The 15,028-nt window shown below is 37.0% G+C and overlaps 1 protein-coding gene across 49 annotated transcripts in view; it reads right to left on the minus strand.

Annotated features, from left to right (window-relative positions):
* LOC108427456 (protein tyrosine phosphatase receptor type D) overlaps nucleotides 1-15,028 on the minus strand; it is a 713,922-nt gene that overhangs the window by 417,822 nt on the left and 281,072 nt on the right. For all 49 annotated transcript variants that reach the window (XM_017697632.2, XM_037532739.1, XM_017697621.2 and 46 more), the window contains exon 7: nucleotides 7,400-7,444. The gene's annotated coding sequence lies outside the window, so the exon portion shown is untranslated. The remainder of the gene's footprint in view (nucleotides 1-7,399; nucleotides 7,445-15,028) is intronic.

The raw sequence follows: 15,028 nt of genomic DNA on the forward strand, positions 1-15,028 counted from the left end.
CTACATTTAGGGTAGGGGAGGGAAATTGTGAAATTTGATTTTAAACTGAACTTTCACTTCAAGCCAGATTGCTCTATAAATGAGCTGATGTGATCAATAAGATTCTACTCAGCACCTGATGTCTACAATCCACCAATCTGCTTTACTGCTTTACCACAGCTCAACAAATAACTGAGACCAGTCCACCATAACTCTCTCTAACAGCACAACTTTTAATGCATTTGCAGCCTGAGAGAGAGAGAGAGAGAGAGAGAACACAAAACAAAACAAGAAAAGAGAGAGAAATGGAAACAGAGGCAGAAGAGATAGGACAAGAGAAGAAAGAGAGACAGAGAGAAAGAGGAGAGAGAAAAGAGTGAGGGGGAAGAGAAAAAAATGAGAATGAGGAAGATGAGAGAATGAGAGAGAGATAAGATAATTTGTTAATTAATCTCTCTCTCTCATGAAAAGTGGTTCCACCCAAGGCCATAACAGTAAATCAGCTCAATTAGGATGTCCAGAGGGTGCCAATAGACATATCAATTCTCTCTCTCTCTCTCTCTCTCTCTCTCTCTCTCTCTCTCTCTTTTCTCCTCCTCCACTTAGTTGAATTCAAAATCTGCTTTACTGATGTAAAAAAAAGCATCTGTATTGTCAAAGCCTTGCAACCAGCAACAAACATGCAAAACAATAATGTGTTAAAGATGTTATTACACTTTTGTGCTACCATGTACCAAAAACACTTATCGTTCATTCAACAGAACCACTATGCAACCTCTCTTTATCCCTTAGAATTAAAGGGGCTGTTTTTGTTACTGTGCCTTTAACACTGCTGTATGTAAATAAGCTCTGTTCTGATAGGCTGCCTGGTATTGTGCCTCAAATACACAAATACAATACATTCTATTTTTTGAATGAATAAACAAATAAATAATGTGAGGATGAAGCCCTCATAAAAAGTTATATAAGCTTTTTCAGTATGTTCAAACGCTGCTGTGCTCCACTTAAACCTACCCTAACCAGAACGTCCACCAATTTTGAGATGTAAAGTCTTGCAGAGTTGTTTGATGTGAAATAGTTCATTGCAGAGATAACCATAAATGGCTTTTAAAAACAGGTTTTAATGCTTAAGACTATTGCTAGCGCTTAAAATCATGACATTGTGCAGTCTACTAATAACAATTTAATGTAATGACTTTCTGCGAGGGAGTTTTTAAAGGTGGACGTCTGGTTACTATCACCGCCACTGTGAGCAGTTCTGATTCTGTAAGTATCTCTAGAGCAGAGCATTTCACATTATTTACAACTCTTCTGAATAAATCTGAAGCATTTCCTCAAGGATTACATCAAGCAATTAATTATATAGTGATTAAAATTAAAGCCAAAAAATTATAATGGAATTCCCCTTTAATGTCAGCCACCAAAAGATCAGCTATAGCATCTTCTTCAATATTAGAAATGCTGATGAGATTTTTCTGTATCCAGTGAAATAATGTCTTGACATGTTTACTTTAAAAAGGAAGTGGAAGGATATTATATTCTTCATATATTCCTCTTGCACTCTTTTTTTACTCATTCTCTGCATTTTGATAGCTCATATTCAACCCTTGCACCTGTCCCTCCCCCCCTCCTTCTTTCTCTCTTAAATGCTGCACGCTCACTGATTTTTCCATTTTTGTTTCTTCGCACTTACACCATTTTCTTCCTCTCCGTGCTCTCTTCTTTTAAAGCTGTGCCCTCTCTGCTTCCCAACCTTCACTCAGCTGCAAGCTTTAGGTAGTTTTATCATCACAGCATCTACAAAAAGCAGCATGGAGTTGGAAAGCAAGCATTCTAAACCCTGAGTTTGGGGGTGTTTAACCTTCCATCTAAAGATGGAAATATCAGGCAGTGCCAGAGCCCTGTGTAAAGGTGTCACGAGGTGGTATGCTACAGTGGTTAAAGTTTTTTCTTTTTTTACCTTTTGTTTTCTACACCACAAAGTAACATGATAAAGATTTATCAGAACTATCTAAAGTATCCATTTTATGATTACTTTTTCTTTTCACTTGTCAGTTTTAATTAAATGGATTAAAACTGCATCTTATTCTGCACTAAGTTCCTTGGCATTCTGTTTATTATGTGAACATTTTAATTCATTGATTCATGAAACATCATTAGTCTCCATCTATCAACAAGACTATCCATCAAAATAATTTCATTCATCAAATACCAACATTCTTTACCAAGCACAAACATTCTCTATCAAAACAATGTTCTCTATCAAACACCAACACTCTCCATCAAAACAATGTTCTCTATCAAACACCAACATTCTCCATCAAAACAATGTTCTCTATCAAACACCAACATTCTCCATCAAAACAATGTTCTCTATCAAATACCAACATTCTCCATCAAAACAATGTTCTCTATCAAATACCAACATTCTCCATCAAATACCAACATTCTCCATCAAAACAATGTTCTCTATCAAATACCAACATTCTCCATCAAAACAATGTTCTCTATCAAACACCGACATTCTCCATCAAAACAATGCTCTCTATCAAACACCAACATTCTCCATCAAAACAATGTTCTCTATCAAACACCAACATTCTCCATCAAAACAATGTTCTCTATCAAACACCAACATTCTCCATCAAAACAATGTTCTCTATCAAATACCAACATTCTCCATCAAAACAATGTTCTCTATCAAATACCAACATTCTCCATCAAAACAATGTTCTCTATCAAATACCAACATTCTCCATCAAATACCAAGATTTTCCATTAAAACAATATTCTCCATCAAATACCAACATTCTCCATCAAAACAATGTTCTCTATCAAATACCAACATTCTCCATCAAAACAATGTTCTCTATCAAACACCAACATTCTCCATCAAAACAATGCTCACTATCAAACACCAACATTCTCCATCAAAACAATGTTCTCTATCAAACACCAACATTCTCCATCAAAACAATGTTCTCTATCAAATACCAACATTCTCCATCAAAACAATGTTCTCTATCAAATACCAACATTCTCCATCAAATACCAAGATTTTCCATTAAAACAATATTCTCCATCAAATACCAACATTCTCCATCAAAACAATGTTCTCTATCAAATACCAACATTCTCCATCAAAACAATGTTCTCTATCAAATACCAACATTCTCCATCAAATACCAAGATTTTCCATTAAAACAATATTCTCCATCAAATACCAACATTCTCCATCAAAACAATGTTCTCTATCAAATACCAACATTCTCCATCAAAACAATGTTCTCTATCAAACACCAACATTCTCCATCAAAACAATGCTCACTATCAAACACCAACATTCTCCATCAAAACAATGTTCTCTATCAAACACCAACATTCTCCATCAAAACAATGTTCTCTATCAAATACCAACATTCTCCATCAAAACAATGTTCTCTATCAAATACCAACATTCTCCATCAAATACCAAGATTTTCCATTAAAACAATATTCTCCATCAAATACCAACATTCTCCATCAAAACAATGTTCTCTATCAAATACCAACATTCTCCATCAAATACCAAGATTTTCCATTAAAACAATATTCTCCATCAAATACCAACATTCTCCATCAAAACAATGTTCTCTATCAAATACCAACATCCTCCATCAAAACAATGTTCTCTATCAAACACCAACATTCTCCATCAAAACAATGCTCTCTATCAAACACCAACATTCTCCATCAAAATAATGTTCTCTATCAAACACCAACATTCTCCATCAAAACAATGTTCTCTATCAAATACCAACATTCTCCATCAAAACAATGTTCTCTATCAAATACCAACATTCTCCATCAAATACCAAGATTTTCCATTAAAACAATATTCTCCATCAAATACCAACATTCTCCATCAAAACAATGTTCTCTATCAAATACCAACATTCTCCATCAAAACAATGTTCTCTATCAAACACCAACATTCTCCATCAAAACAATGCTCTCTATCAAACACCAACATTCTCCATCAAAACAATGTTCTCTATCAAATACCAACATTCTCCATCAAAACAATGTTCTCTATCAAACACCAACATTCTCCATCAAAACAATGTTCTCTATCAAATACCAACATTCTCCATCAAAACAATGTTCTCTATCAAATACCAACATTCTCCATCAAAACAATGTTCTCTATCAAATACCAACATTCTCCATCAAATACCAAGATTTTCCATTAAAACAATATTCTCCATCAAATACCAACATTCTCCATCAAAACAATGTTCTCTATCAAATACCAACATTCTCCATCAAATACCAAGATTTTCCATTAAAACAATATTCTCCATCAAATACCAACATTTTCCATCGAAACAATGTTCTCTATCAAATACCAACATTCTCCATCAAATACCAACATTCTCCATCGAAACAATATTCTCCATCAAATACCAACATTTTCCATCAAAACAATGTTCTCCATCAAATACCAACATTCTCCATCAAATACCAACATTCTCCATCGAAACAACAATGTTCTCTACCAAACACCAACATTCTCAATCAAAACAATGTTCTCTATCAAACACCAACATTCTCAATCAAAACAATGTTCTCTATCAAACACCAACATTCTCCATCAAAACAATGTTCTCTATCAAATACCAACATTCTCCATCAAATACCAACATTCTCCATCGAAACAATGTTCTCTATCAAATACCAACATTCTCCATCAAAACAACAATGTTCTCTACCAAACACCAACATTCTCAAACAAAACAATGTTCTCTATCAAACATCAACATCCATCCATCCATCCATTTTCTAAGCCGCTTCTCCGTCAGGGTCGCGGGGGGATGCTGGAGCCTATCCCAGCAGTCTTCGGGCGGACAAACATCAACATTCTCCATCAAAACAATGTTCTTTACCAAACACCAACATTCTCCATCAAAACAATGCTCTCTATTAAACACCAACATTCTCCATCAAAACAATGTTCTCTATCAAATACCAACACTCTCCATCAAAACAATGTTCTCTATCAAATACCAACATTCTCCATCAAAACAATGTTCTCTATCAAATACCAACATTCTCCATCAAATACCAACATTCTCCATCAAAACAATGTTCTCCATCAAATACCAACGTTCTCCATCAAAACAATATAGTCCATCAGAAAAATATTCCCCATCAAATACCAACATTCTGCACCAAACACCATCATTCTCCATTAACACAACAATATTCTCCATCAAATACCAACAATCTCCACCAAACATCATCATTCTCCATCAAATTTCAATATTCTTTATAAAATACCCCATGATTCTCCATCAAACTTCAACATTCTTCAATGAACACCAACATGTTCAGGAGGCAGTCGTGGGCTGGAGGTTAGGAAACCAGCCCCGTGACCGGAAGGACGTCATTTTGCTCTCATGAGCTGACAGTACGTGACTGAGGTGCCCTTGAGCAAGGCACCTAACCCCTAACTGCTCCTGGGCACTGCGGACAGGGCTGCCCACAACTTTGCACAAGTGTGCTCACTGCCCCTTAGTGTGTGTGTTCATTAGTGTGTATGCGGTGTTTCACTGTACAGATGGGTTAAATGTGGAGGTAAATTTCCCTGTTGTGGGATTAATAATGGTCTCTTAATCTTATCTAATCATCCTTCAACAATTACAAAATTCTCCAAACAAAAACACCACAACTAACTATTCTCCAGTAACCTCTAGCGTTCTCCAGCCAAACACCATTATTCTCCATTATTCACAATTACTATCCAACAAATGTGAATATTCGCCATCAAACACCATAGACCAACACCTCACCAAACATTATCGTTCTCCAATGAAACCACTATTTTACACCAAATAACACCATTCTCCAATACAATCACTCCATAAAAACTAGGATAATGCTCAAGCACCATCAAGGACCAACAATGTCAACTAACACCATCATCTGTCACAAAATCAGCCTTAGAAACTACAACAAAAGCAAGTTTAATACTAGTCGATCAGTAATTTCTGTGTTCTAGGTTTTTAAAGGAAACTGAATCTGTAAATCCTCCCTTCCCTACTGTAAGTTATCCTGAATTTCAATAAAAAAATGATCACTAACTGAACAAAAAGGTTTAATACTTAGACCTTTAGTGAGTTGACAATGGCCAAAGCCGGTGTTTGCATTTCCCTTATGAGTGTTTATATTTTCAAATCTGCAAAAGCTTAATAACGGACATTTAATATAGAATGTTCCAGCTGAAATGACAGCAGCATTGGAAGATATTCAATATGGAGTCTAATAAAATTAATATCCAGTCAAACTGGCTCTGAGAACAGCGCACCTCCATTGCAATATGCATGCTAGTGCTGAATTATAGTTGTCACATTTATTTTGTCAGGTAATATCCATCCCTTTTAGGAACCTTTCATAATGGAATAGAGAATCTATACCCAAGAATGAAATGACACTATTTTCATACGGCGAATAATTGAAAGTGATTTAGGTTAATATCGCTAGTATTGGAAATGCTCAAATCTGGAAATATTCTCATATCCGCCGGGCTCACGACAGCACTCTCATAAAAACCACGCCACTATCTCGTCTCTCTGAGTCTAAGCTAAGACACCATTTCTTTCTCTTCTTCCTCATTCCCTCGCTCTGTCTCTCCACTCTCCATCTCTCTCTCTCTTCTTTTCATTCACTCTCTCTCCCCTTCTCTCTGCCTTTTTCTCTCTCCTTCCTCTTTCTCTCCTTCCTCTCTCCCCGTTTTTTCACCTGCTCTCTCTCTTACCCTCTCTACTTTCTCACTCTCTCATCCTATTCTATTTTTCTTTTCTTTATCCCTCTATCTCGCATACCTTCCATTTCACCCTATCTCTCACTCTTTCTCCCTCCATCTCTTCTCTTGACTCTCATTCTCTCATCTATTTTGCACTCATTAACCTCCTCTATTTCTATGTCCACTTTCACTGTCTTTCTTTCTTATCTCTCCCTATCTTTATCTCTTCTCATCTCTCATTCTTTCACCTCCACTCCCTCTCTATCTCTATCACCTTTTTTCAGTCTCTACCTTTTTCCACTTTCTCTCCTCACCTCCTCTCTCTCCTCCTTTTAGACTGTCTCGCTCACCCTGACTTTATCTTTCTTCCTACTCTTTCACTGTCTCTCCTTCTCTTTCCCTGTGTATTATTTGTTTTCATCTCTCTCCCTCATTTCCTTACAGCAGGAGAAAGGCTCCTTTTGAACATACGCTAGGCATTCTGGGATATTGAGTCCTGGGGTTTGAGGTCAGAGAGTCAAATTCAGCAAAGCGAGAGACAGCAATACACGGAGGGGGAAGAAAATTCTCTCTCTCTCTCTCTCTCTCTACATATATATATATATATATATATATATATAAAAAACACTCTCTTACCTTCTCCAAAGGTTCATTCTGCAGTCAGTTTACATCTCAGGAGAACTGGAAGACCAGAAAAAGAGAAAGGGTCTGTCAGAAAGGCCCAGCAGAGCATCAACAATTTATTTATTTTTATCTTAGTAAAGAACACAGCCAGGAATATTTTAATCATTTATTATTTTGGCACAAAGGCAGAAAAATCCAGAACATTCTTAAACATGTTTCTGATGTTTAGAGGAAAAATTGACTCCTGAGATTGGATCCTTGTATGAATATAACACGGTCAATTTAAATTTTATTAGAAGAACTGACGTTGTACCATAAAACAGCATAATTACAGCAAAACAAATTAGACTTCAGAAGAAATAAATAAACAAGATGCTAAATAAATAAATAAATAAATAAATAAGCAAGGATTTAGGGTTTGTTGAAGACATTTTTCCCAGGCTATTTCCTGCCAGCACCAGAAGCATCCGCTGCCTCAAACAGGCCCACAGACTAATATCCCTGCAAATGATTAGGTGCTTATTGAACCAGTAAGGAGAAATGTGCTTTGGGTTGTTTCCACAAAATGAGGCCCCTTTTTAATGCCTGTGGTGAATTGAGGGCAAAGCTGGTAAATTCATCAGTGTTCATACATGCACAACTCTCATGATGGGAGTGGCTATGTGATGAAGTGTGCTTTTCTCTAGAGCTGCAGATGAACGAATGGAGAATTAAGCCCAGAACACACTGACCCACCGATCATCATCATTCTCCAACAAGCATACATTTTCTATTTTGACACTAACACTCTTAACTAAACACAAACATTTTCCAAAAGTCATAAATATTCTATTGCAAATACCAAATCATTCACCAGCAAATGCCAGGATTTTCCACCAAACATCATCCAACAACCACAAATATTCAATTATAAATAGTATCATTCTCTATCAAACAACAATATGTTCCACTAAAAACAATCAATCTCCAGAAACAACCACCAATGTCAATGGTCACCATCATTTTGTACCGAATACCAACACTCTCAAGTAAACAACATTTTACAACAGTCATAAATATTCTGTTCTAAACACCATCAACCTCCAACAACCTCAGATATTCGATTATAAACAATATCATTCTCCATCAAACACCAACATTCTCAACAAATACCACCATTCTCCACCAAACACTATCACTCTCCAACAAACACAATCAGTCCCCAACAAACAACATCATGCTCCATCAACAGTAACATTTCTGGACAAAACACCAACCTTCTTCACCAAACACCACAATTTCAATATTGGCTTCATAATGTCAACGTAAATTGAGGAGAAAATTCCAGAGATTCGAAACAATGACTTACGTGTGTGGCACAGCAACAAAATTAAGAACACTGTGTCTTTCAGGACACTTGGTTGTGTAGCTATTTAGAATCCACAAACAATCCTTTACTTTTATAATCTGTTCATGTTGTAACATATATTACTTTTCAGAGGCTATCTATAGCTTATAAAGAGATGAGTAATGTAGAAAGAGACCAAAAAACAGGGAGAGAGAGAGAGAGAGAGAGAGAGAGAGAGAGAGCGAGAGAGAGATTATAACTTTAACTATCACTCCACTGTTGTTTGAGCCTCCCATATTTTACCACAAGGCATTGAAGCTTAGGAAAGCAATCAAGCATATTTAGCCATCCTCTCTCAGACCAAAGCAATTATTACTCCTCCTTTTTCACCTCCCTCTTTTTGCCTTTTTTTACTGTGCTCTGCCAAGAGGAAAATGAGTAGTGTTATTTAGCAGCACTGGATATAAACAAGTGGTCACAAGCCTCTCTCTCTCTTTCTCTCTTTCCCTCTCTTTCTCTCACCCTCTCTCTCTCTTTCCCTCTCTTTCTCTCACCCTCTCTCTCTCTCTCTCTCTCTCTCTCTCTCTCTTTCTCTCTCTCCCTCTCTCTCTCACACACATTCTGGTAGAAATGTGGCCTCAGCATATTCAGGGCAGCGGGATGGAGCGATAACCGTAAAAATGTCACCAAAAGGCTCTCCGTTATTTGCATGCAGATTGGATTTGCTGGATTTCCGCAAAGGTCGCCCAGCGAAGGAGAGGGTTTGCGAGGTGTGACCGGACAACGATGGCTACAGTCGCTCCGCGCCGTCAGGTCTGACACTGCCGTCATTGTCATGGCAAGGGGACGACAGAAAGCTTATTGATGAGGGGATGGACGAGGACGATCGATTGTTTTGATAGGACGACGCGTCCCAGTGAGTTTTGACAGGCCACTGAAATATCACGGTTCTAAAAGTAAAACGTGCACAAGGACAAGCTCCAAAAATCTGCTCCACTAAACACAGAAGACTTACTCCAACATATGATACAGGCCAAAATTCTGGAAATAACATTAACTATGCTTGCATAAACATTTTTTTTCTTAATTTTGTTTTGAGAAAAATATGTTTATTAATAGGTTTCAGCTTACTGTCTGCAACCAAAGTGTTCATTTAACAGATTCTTGAATATGTATTGTTAATATTATAATTACATAAAGACTTTTGCATTCAATTTACAGACTCTACATGTTTGAGTCTGACTATTTTGTGCTATTTTGTGTGGCAAGAAATTCAATTATATTTTTTTCTTTCTGCAAGACAAGATTATGTGCACAACAATTACTGTTCATCAAATTCACATCATGATAAATTAACTACTCTTGGAATGTTCTATGGAATGTCTTTTGATAATCAACAAGCTGTCTTAATTGTAAAATGATCCTTCCTGATTCATTTGTGGAACCCAGAATGAGGAAGAAGATATGGGGGTTTTCTCTGAATGAAGATATAACCCATACATACTCTACTACTTTTAACAGCACAACAAGGACTCTTGAAGTCAGGCTTCGAAGCTTCATCAAAACATTTATTCCATTAATTCATTAGCGTCTTCTCTGCTCTACTGCAGGAGGACCCACACTTCTGCTCCTGCTGTTCACGAGGAAGCAAATGCTGAATATTTTGAGCTTGTATTGTTTGAGAAGATGGGAAATGATGGATTTATCTAGCATCTATAGATGGTAATGCTGGACAATTTTAAGCTTCCATTGTTTGGAAAGATTGATAAGATGTACATTTTGGGTATCTATTGTTTACAAAGATAGACAACACTGGAAATTTCTGGCCTCTGTTCTTCATGAAGATGGAAAGGATGTCATTTCTGACCATCTATTGTTCCTGAAAATGTAAAACACTTGAATTCTTGAACCTCTGCTGTTCATAAGTATGAAAAAGATGCATTTTTTTAGCCTCTATTGTTCATGAAGATGAATAATGATAGAATTTCTGAGCTTATACTGTTCATAAAGATGGAAAAGACGGAACTGTTTTGGCTTCTGTTGTTCACAATGATGGAATCCTGGACTTCAACTATTCAAGAAAATAGAGAGGATTACATTTTTGACCCTCAACTGGTCATGAAGTTAGCAAATAATGGGATTTCTCAACCTCCATTGCTCATAAAGTTGGAAAAGATGGAAATATTTGTGCTTCTGCTGTTTCTGAAGATGGAAACTGCTGGAATTTCTGAGCTTCTGTTGTTCATGAAGGTGAAAAATACTTGATTTTTTGAAGCTCCATCAGTAAGATTAATTTAGAGTACTGCTGATGATTAACACCAGCCCAGGTTCATTTTCTCTCACACTTAACGTTTTTAATCATTACAGTAAAACAATGGTTTACCAAGAGAGAAAGGCTTGAGTTTCTGGAATGTTCCACATAAACAAACTCTAATGTGGATTAATGTAAATGGACTGTGAAAGCTAAACTCCATTAAACTAAGTTGATATGTGACATCTCTCATATAACTACATATATATAATTCTCTACTCTGGTGACGTTATGGCCTGGAGGTGGTAAGATACAGGCGCTTGCGCTGATCCCTTAGTAATCTGCTGAAATTACAGAAAGCCTGCAGGATGAACCAGCTAATCTGGTGAAATTATTGAGTTTTTACATGTGTCTATGCTGAGAGGCATGAGGGGACAGCAAAGTGCAGGCAGTGAGAATTTGAACGTTTTGGTACTGGGTGGACTTGGGCATGAACGTTTATGAACTGGATGGATGCTCTGGTTCTTTCCCAGTCTAGAAAGGCTAACTGATACATTAAAAGGGAACTCCACTGAATTTGCAAAATTACTTAATCAATCGACCGTTTGATGTAAACAAAATCATTCTTAATTTTTTTTTCCTTACAACACCCTGCATGTACTCTGCACATCTCTTGTGTTGTTTGGGTTGGTTGCATTGCGTCACAAAATGTCAGCAAAACTCAAAGCCTATGTGAGTAACTTCATGAGAGGAGCTGCGATAGATCGCAGTTGCACCTCGCTGTCCTCCCAAATAAACTGGTGAGTAGAGTAGTAGGTAGGTTGTTGCTGACACCGTCTATTTCCATTCACACTGGGTTCTTCTGCTTTGGTGCTTCGGATTCAGTCTCTCTCTCTCTCTCTCTCTCTCTCTCTCTCTCTCTCTCTCTCTGTCTCTTCTTCAAGCCACTGTAAGTCATTTGTGTGTTCTGATTCAAATTGATATGGCTCTACGACATTTTGGAAACAGGCCTTATCAAAAAACTGTAAAGTATAAAGCTGCTGCCAGAGTTATATCCAATTTGGTTCCCGTTGCTAAATCAGGTCCTTGGGGGCGCACATTCACTGTACAAAAAGCAATGGCAAGCAACACCAGAGCTGTGGAAAGCGAAAAGTTTGAAAAAAAGAAGAAGAAGAAAAAAAAAAGAACACCCCTTGTTTTCACCCAGTCCTTAATATAAATTCATCCAAGATAACATTGCATAATTGAGATTCCGTCATAAATGTTATTTTCAATTTGAGTAAACAGTAAACAATCATACTGATAAATACTTTTTGTAGTGATCACCGATTGGGTGAATGGAGCTGCCATACAGACTTTTTTGGAAACTTTTCGCTTTCCGTAGTTCCAGTATTGTCAGGCGATGGTCAGCTGCCAATACTCTTGGATGGTCAGCTTGGTGTAGCAAGCAAATTCTAAGAGTAGTGAGCAGGAAAGTGAGAGTTAGCTTTGCTGCTTTTAAGGACACAGCATGTCCTTAAAATTTCAACAACGTGTAGACGTTTTAGTCTCCGTCTGAATTCTTTTAGTCAAAAGAGTTCTGCTTGCCTAAAGTTGGACATAAATATAGTATGGAACCTACTCATAAAGAAAGCATTACAGATGTGTGTGCATGTCTCCTCATCCCACCTCTCTTCCCCAGCACTCCTCCTCATCATTTCTATTCTAGAGGCTGAATAGCGCACTGATTCTCCTGTCTGGACAAGCACAAACACACAGTGGGGTGTAAATATCACATTGAGCATGCTCAGAGAAGAGCAGCCTGGAACCCCTCAGAACTGGCATGAAGAGACCAGATACAGAACACAAGTACATGTACAAACAGCGCTTACTCACTTATAGCTTTTAGCACATTTACAACACAATATTACACAGTTTGAAAGCCAACAGCACAGCAAAAACTACAAAGACAAAGTGTAATGGCTTAATAATAATAATAATAATAATAATGATAATAATTATTATTATTATTATTTCACTTTCATTTTTTATTCACTTTAGACTGACAGTACGGACGCTACTTCTAGTAATAATCACTGACAAAGTACCTCATGTCATATACTAGTGCAATGCTAAAGAATGGTTCTCATGTAAATGTCTCTCATAAATACTGCCGATTGTATTTATTGGTAGAAGTAGTAACAGTACATTTCATTTTTTGTCCAGTGTTCTAATAAATATGTTACATTATTATAATAATTAAGCATTACTTGAGTCATTTATTATTATTATTATTATTATTATTTAGTAGTGATGTAGATTTTATTATGTTTAATGGAGCAGATCTGTTGACTGTAAGTCCTTACTATGCTAAATTTTAGAGGAGTGTCAGCTCCAGTAGCGTCACTGTTTTGCCTTCAGTAAGCCTTTAAAACATCACACTGCAGCTACAGGCTTCACCTGCTTTAACGCCCACTGATTTCAACCCACAGCCACCAGAAATGGTGCAGCTTCTGCTTCACTGTGACTAAAGTGAATACATTCTGGTATATTCCCTCCTCCTGCTTTTTTATTTATTTGTTTGTTTGCTTATTTGTTTGTTAGCTTGCCAGCTTCTAGTCCCCACAGACATCCACTTGCTGTTGAACAGTTGCTGTTCTTACATTTTTTAGGCCTAGAGATACAAAATGTACAAACTGAAACACTGTCAAGTATTAGTCTGTTAAGCCCTTTGGGTTTTATTTTTTGCCTCTTCTTTCCTCATAACTCTCCATATGGTGCCATTCAAATGAATGAATTCATTGAGCTTTCAATGTAGCACTCTCAAAAGTAATTTGTCTTTATTACAAATAATTATGGAGTATTTGTAAAAAGTGCTCATATTACTTTCATCTGAGCCAAGGCAGCACATTTATTTGTTTATTTACTTACTCATTTAATGTTGACATAATACGTACAGATACATAAGCGCAGAAAATGAGAAGACATCATAACAGTTGTACACTGAAATGCTAACAAGTTCACAAAAGTACTGAGGAACTTAGTGTAACGATAAGAAGTAACCTGAGAGTCTAACTAAATGAGATTGAAATGTAATGTGCTTAAGCTGGAAAGTAAATCAGAAAAGCTCACCAGGTGATTATATGAGGTAAAAAGCCAGGTTCCTTTGCAGATCAAGAGACTTACATAATATGTGCCTGTTTATGACCTGTTTGTAACTTACTTTTCTGCATAAATGGGTGACATCACAGTAAAATTTAGTGCGAATGTCTTCCTTTACCTGAAAAGTTTGATCTTAGTTCAATCTTAGCTAGATGGTCTGGACCAGACACATGAAATAACCAGGTAAAAAGATTTTAAATGGATGATTTCTCCACAGAAATATGAGTCTGAGTGTCTACTACAGTACTAAGATTTGCTCTTTTAAATCTGGTGAGCTACACATATGATGATTGTATGCAGTGAGGTAGGAGAAGGGAAAGAAATTGATTGAGAGACAGAGATGGATGGATAGAGAAGGAAACAGAAAGAGGAGAGAGGAGAGAAATAGGGAGAGAAATAGGGAAGAAAAAAACAGAAACAATGGAAAAATAAGAGAAAAAGAAAAGAGAATGGGGAGGGAGACAGAAAGAAAAACAGAGCGGAAGAGAAAGGAGAGAGAGAAAAGGAGACAAAGGAGAGAGTGAGACAGAAAGACAGACAGAGATAAAGACAGGAGAGGAGACAGAAAGAAGAAAAGGAGAGGGAGAGTGAAGGGAATAGAGAGAACAGAAAGAAAGAGAGAGTAAGGAGCAGAGGAGAGAGAGAGAGAGAGAAACAGAGGGAGGGGAGAGAGAGATGGGAAGGAAGACAAAAAAACAGAAAGATGAGAAGAAGAGAGAGAGATGAGAAGAAAGAGGAAGAAATAGAAAGAGCAGAGAAAAAGGGAGAGAAATATGGAAGAAAGAAATAGAAAGGAAAAATCAGTGACAAAGAAAGGAGAATGGGGAAAGACAGAGAAAGAAAAACAGCAGAAGAGAAAGGAGAGAGAGAAAAGCAAAGAAAAGAGAGGAGAGGAGACAGAAAGAAGAAAAGGAGAGGGAGA

This window comes from Pygocentrus nattereri, chromosome 22 (genome assembly GCF_015220715.1).
Source record: "Pygocentrus nattereri isolate fPygNat1 chromosome 22, fPygNat1.pri, whole genome shotgun sequence".
In the NCBI taxonomy this organism is placed as follows: Eukaryota; Metazoa; Chordata; class Actinopteri; order Characiformes; family Serrasalmidae; genus Pygocentrus; species Pygocentrus nattereri.